Below are 6026 nucleotides of genomic sequence, written 5' to 3'. Positions count from 1 at the left end.
TCCAGGAACACTCGCTGTCTTAACCTAGGAGGCACAAACAAAAGACATACCGGAAGGTCTGGAGGAGCCTGCTCCTGTGCTCTAAGGACTAATGATAAGAGGTCCTGGGTAATGCCCACTTTAATACATGATGGGAATACAATGGGCAACGGCTCCTCGGTGGTCTCCTGGATTGGAGCAAAACTCTGCGAGAGCGCATCAGCCTTGATGTTTTTTGACCCAGGGCGATATGTTATAAAAAAATTAAAGCAAGCAAAAAACAAAGCCCATCGTGCCTGCCTGGCATTGAGACGCTTCGCTGACTCTAAATATGCCAGATTCTTATGGTCAGTGAGAATTGAGACCACAAACTTAGCCCCCTCAAGCCAGTGTCTCCACTCCTCGAGTGCATCCTTAATAGCCAACAATTCCCGGTTACCCACGTCATAATTCATCTCGGCAGGCGAAAATTTACGGGAAAAGTAAGCACAGGGATGAAGGCGATTATCAGACACTCCCATCTGAGAGAGCACTGCCCCAATACCTATCTCAGAGGCATCCACCTCCACCACAAAAGGACGCTCTGGATCTGGGTGTCGCAGCACCTTGGCCGAGACAAATGCCCTTTTGAGACAGGCAAAAGCCGCTTTAGCCTCACAAGACCAGTGAGCAACATCCGCCCCTTTCTTAGTGAGTGCCACCAAGGGCGCCACTATAGACGAAAATCCAGCGATAAATCGTCTATAAAAATTCGCAAAGCCCAGGAAACACTGAAGCGCCTTCAAACTAGTGGGCTGCACCCAATCCAGGACTGCCTGTACCTTGGAACCCTCCATTTGGAAACCTTCTGGGGAGATAATATATCCTAGAAATGCGATTTGCTGAACTCCAAATTCGCACTTCTCCAGCTTCGCCCCAAGCCGGTGGTCTCTGAGTTTCTGGAGGACTAAGCGTACAGGATTCCGATGTTCCTCCAGGGAATGGGAGAAGATAAGGATGTCATCTAAGTATACAACTAAGAATCTATCCAAATATTCCCTGAGTACATCGTTCATGAAATCCTGGAAGACTGCCGGGGCATTACAAAGCCCAAAAGGCATCACCAAATATTCATAATGCCCTGAGTGGGTATTAAAGGCAGTACGAAGCTGGTCAAACAAGACCGAAATGAGAGGCAGTGGGTATGAGTTTTTAATCGTGATACGGTTCAATTCCCTGAAGTCGATGCAGGGTCGCAACGAACCGTCCTTTTTACCCACGAAGAAGAACCCCGACCCAACTGGAGACTGTGAAGGTCTGATAAATCCCTTAGCCAAGTTCTCCTGAATGTACTCTGCCATAGCCTGAGTCTCAGGACGTGACAGGGAGTACAACCTGCTCTTGGGAAGCTTAGCATTTGGCAACAAATCAATGGCACAGTCATAGGGGCGATGGGGAGGTAGTACCTCTGCAACTTTTTTGGAGAACACGTCCGCAAAATCTGCATAACACCCTGGCAATCCTGGCAAACTTAGCTGCGAGAGCCTGACTGGAAGGCTCAAGCAACTCCTGAAACAATCAGTACCCCAACTAAGAATCTCCCCAGAGACCCAGTCAAATTGAGGATTGTGGGCCCTTAACCAGGGTAACCCCAACACCAATGGGGCAAAAGTACAGACAGTCACATAAAAGGACAATTTTTCAGAGTGTGTGGCTCCAATAAACAAAGAAATCTGGCTAGTGCAAGAGGTAATTTTACCTTGGGATAATGGTTCCCCGTTTAACCCACAAATCTCAATTTCCAATGCCAAGGGTACTAAGGGAACAGAGTGTTTCAGGGCGAATTGGCGGTCCATAAAAACCCCGTCGGCCCCACTGTCCACAAAGGCCTCAGTCTTGACAGTTTGACCGAGGATCTTCAAGGTCACCGGAATGATAAAAGTCTTCTTGGGAAATTCTGACTTCTGGCCGGACAGGATATTTCCCATCACCCTCAGGCCCTGAAGTTTTCCGGCTTTTCTGGGCATGATACTACCACATGACCTTTATTCCCACAGTACAGACACAACCCCTGCTGTCTCCTCTGCGTCTTCTCACGCGAGGAGAGGCGGATAGCCCCAATCTGCATAGGCTCCTCGGAAAATTCCTCAGAGTCTGAGGTTCCCTTGGGAAAGAAGGAAACCTCGGTCTTCCTTTCAAGCCTACGCTCTCTCAGCCATCTACCCACCCGGATGGATAACTGCATGAGCTGATCCAAGCTATCAGGCAAGGGATATTGTACCAGTTGGTCTTTTACCTGGTTAGAAAGACCTCTTCGGTACTGGTGTCTCAGGGCTGGGTCATTCCACTGGGTATCATGGGCCAACCTCCGAAACTCCGTACAGTAAACCTCAACTGGCCTTCGCCCTTGCTTAAGGATCGAAATCTGAGCCTCGGCTGAGGCCGTCTTGTCAAGGTCATCATACAACATGCCCAGTGCCGTAAAAAAAGCATCAACACTTTTAAGCGACGGACAGTCAGGCTGCAACCCATATGCCCAGACCTGTGGGTCTCCTTGTAGCAAGGAAATCACTATGCCCACCCGCTGAATCTCCGACCCAGAAGACTGAGGCCTAAGCCGGAAGTATAACTTGCAGCTCTCCTTGAAACAAAAGAACTGCGAGCGATCTCCAGAAAAACTATCTGGAAGATTTACTTTCGGCTCCTTAACCCCTGAAGGTGCTGCTGCTGCGGGAGCTCCGCCAGCGGCCTGGGAGGTGTGCATTTTAATGGACAAATCATTAAATTGTCGAGTCAGGACCTGCACCTGATCGACCACCTGTTGCAACGTATTTTGAGGGGTATGCTCCATATTCCCACAAAATTTCAGGAGTATTAGGCTGCTGAATATGTTATGCACACCAGTGCCTGCAGGAATGTACTGGTGTCTGAACTGTTAGGCACACCAGTGCCTGCAGGAATGTACTGGTGTTTGAACTGTTATGCACACCAGTGCCTGCAGGAATGTACTGGTGTCTGAACGGATAGGGATGCAAAACAAATGAACTCACAGACAGACTGGGAAATATGACATTACGTACACAGAAGGTGGTAGGGTAACAAAATAAACACAAAGTGAACAGAGAAGCCCAGAGGCTAAGAAACTGGGTGTCTCCCTAGTATTAGTAATGCTAAGATGGAAAAAGCAAGATGTTGTGTTTTAATATGTAGAGAACCTGAAATGCTGTTGCTAAGGGCAACAGCAAAACCCTAAAGGGTTACCAACGGGTGTGGCAGTAAACTCCTTGGTCAGAGATGGAATGATAGACACAAGGAGAGTCTCCACAATCCTAATCCTCACTTGCAGTGCACAGGTTCAGCTTACTGCCACTAAACTGACACCTGAACACCTTGCACAGTGAGACAGGATTTAGGCAGGCAAGTCTGAGAATACAGCCGCAAACTTGCTGAGTTCACAGAGTAGCAAAAGAACCCCAGCAAGTTAAACGATTGACTCCAATCTTACTGCTAGGTCTGGATTGGCAGAGTGTAGTACCAAATCCCCAGGCCTATTTGCAGTAAGCAACAACAAATACAAAGCTACACAGTACTGGCTAACTTTCAGGAACTGACTACCCAACAAAGATTCAGCAGCATCTGCTTAACCTGAGAAGAGGCCTTATATAGCAGGTGCTGTCCACGCCCCACTCAGACCTCACAGACTGTGAGCACAAAAATCAGCACCGGATCCCCTGCCGTGCACAGAGCCTGTAACCACTGCACAGCAAAAGACCCGAACCGGAGTATCAGCTGCGCTAAGGTTACTCCGCTAGCACTTGTCTCCCGGTTGCCATGACGACGTGGCAGCACAGGGCAGGAGACCCTAACAGGTGCCCAGAATTGTATACAGTAGTCAAGATGTGGCCTCACAAGTGATTTATATAATGGGAGTATAATACTCTCGTCCCTAGCATCAACTCCCCATTTTATGCATGCTATTATCTTATTAGCCTTCTTTGCTGCAGTCCTACTTTGGGTACTACTGCTTAGTTTGCTATCAATGAGGACACCTAAGTCCTTTTCCAGTACAGAATCTCCTGATTTTACCCCATTTAGTAGGTAGGTGTTATTTTTGTTCTTGTTACCACAGTGCATTACCTTACACTTGTCTGTATTGAAGCGCATTCTCCATTTCGCTGCCCAAGCTTCTAATGTAACTAAGTCATTCTGAAGTGACTCAGCATCCCCCTTCGCATTTATAACTTTACACAATGTGGTATCATCTGCAATAATTGACACCATGCTCTCTAGACCTTCTGTTAGGTCGTTAATGAAAATATTGAACAATAGCTGTCCTAATACTGAACCTTGCGGCACACCACTTAGCACTTCTGTCCAATTTGAAAAAGATCCATTAACCACAACGCGCAGCTCCTTAGTATCTAAGCAGTTTTTGACCCAAGAGTATATTGTGATTCTTAGCCCTGTTTCTTGTAGCTTGTAGATAAGTCTCATGTGTGGTACAGTGTCGAATGCTTTGGCAAAATCTAAAAAGATTACATGCACCTCTTTACCCTGATCTAGGTTTGCGCTTACTGCTTCATAAAAGCCAAGTAAGTTGGTTTGACAGGATCTGTCCTTCAAAAACCCATGTTGATTCCTTTTAATGACCTTATTGACTTCAAGGAACTTCTGAATACTATCTCTTAGAATACCTTCCAATACTTTCCCCACTATAGATGTAAGACTAACTGGTCTGTAATTACCTGGTTCAGCTTTACTTCCCTTTTTGAATATAGGCACTACTTCCGCTATACGCCAATCTTTGGGAACCATACCTGATATTACTGAATCTTTAAAGATCAAAAATAGCAGTTTAGCAAGTTCAGAGTGAAGCTCCATTAGAACCTTTTGTTGAATACCATCGGGCCCTGGTGACTTATTAATCTTAAAAAAAACAACAACAGAAGAGAGTTGGAAAGTAGGCTCTTGTGTGGGAGCACACAGTTCAGAGGCTTGAGTGTATATTAATCAATACTGATAAAACATGATTTTATTAATTAATTATTAAAAAAGATGATTATAGGAGTACATTATAATTAGATGGTGTAGCTACGCGAAAATATAACAATATATTCTATATAATTAAGGTGGTTTTCAATACCACTGTGAGAACCGGAAGTCAATGTCCTTGGCCTCGTGGTTTTACTGAGATCACAGTAGCACTTCTGTAAAGTATATGACCATCATTTATTCTACAGTAATCCTATTCAGGATTATTAAGTCGTAGAGAATTAAATCATAAGTCATACAGAACCGAGTGCTAATTGGTATTATTAGGGATCACTCTAGATCGGGCAGAAGAATATTTTGCAGTACCAGGGTGTTCCAGGGTGGTCTCCCATCCGAGTACTGACCCGGCCCTCCACTGCTTGGCTTCCAAGATCAGACGAGATCGGGCATCTCCAGTGGGGTATGTCCGCAATTTTAATCTGCCCGTTCAGTCAATCCCAATACCCGTATTGCCACAGTGATGATCTGAATCAATCGTGTGTGAGATATCTGGATCTCATGTCCTTAGAGATGAAATTCTGGCAAAATTGATCATATACAGTAATTAAGTACCAGGGCATCCACTGTGCATGTGGACAGAATTATGGTAAGAACAGTTGGCATATACAGGGATTTCTATGCAAAGGTATCCGCTTACATAGCCGGAAAAAGGGTGGTGATAATAAGGCGACAATTATATCAATCCTGTTGCTGTAATAATTATTGAGCAATCACAAATACAATGGCCTCAGACAATTTATGTCACACGCACCAGAACTATTTCTCACTGTCTATAAGCCTCTGAAACCTGATGCGTTTGTGACAAATATTATAATTTATACATCATGTCAGAAAGGCTAGAGTGAGATAAAGAAAACAGCAAAAAACAGCTGAGGATATTCTTTGATACCCACAGTGGAAAAAAGTGCACACAATTAAGTATCAATTTAGCTGAGAAATAAACAGCTGAGAATTCTCTCTACACTTAACGGCCGTACTTAACAATATATCCTGATTTGCTCCCAATGCCTATTTGA

At 45.0% G+C, this 6026-nt stretch overlaps 1 pseudogene; it reads right to left on the bottom strand.

The window, feature by feature from the left end:
* Nucleotides 1-5304: 5304 nt before the first annotated feature.
* LOC134947346 (5S ribosomal RNA) lies at nt 5305-5424 on the bottom strand (annotated as a pseudogene).
* Nucleotides 5425-6026: the final 602 nt, after the last annotated feature.

Source organism: Pseudophryne corroboree, chromosome 7 (assembly GCF_028390025.1).
Source record: "Pseudophryne corroboree isolate aPseCor3 chromosome 7, aPseCor3.hap2, whole genome shotgun sequence".
Classification (NCBI taxonomy): Eukaryota; Metazoa; Chordata; class Amphibia; order Anura; family Myobatrachidae; genus Pseudophryne; species Pseudophryne corroboree.
The sequence above is the reverse complement of the archived record's forward strand: the minus strand, read 5'-3'. Positions and strand labels throughout refer to the sequence as shown.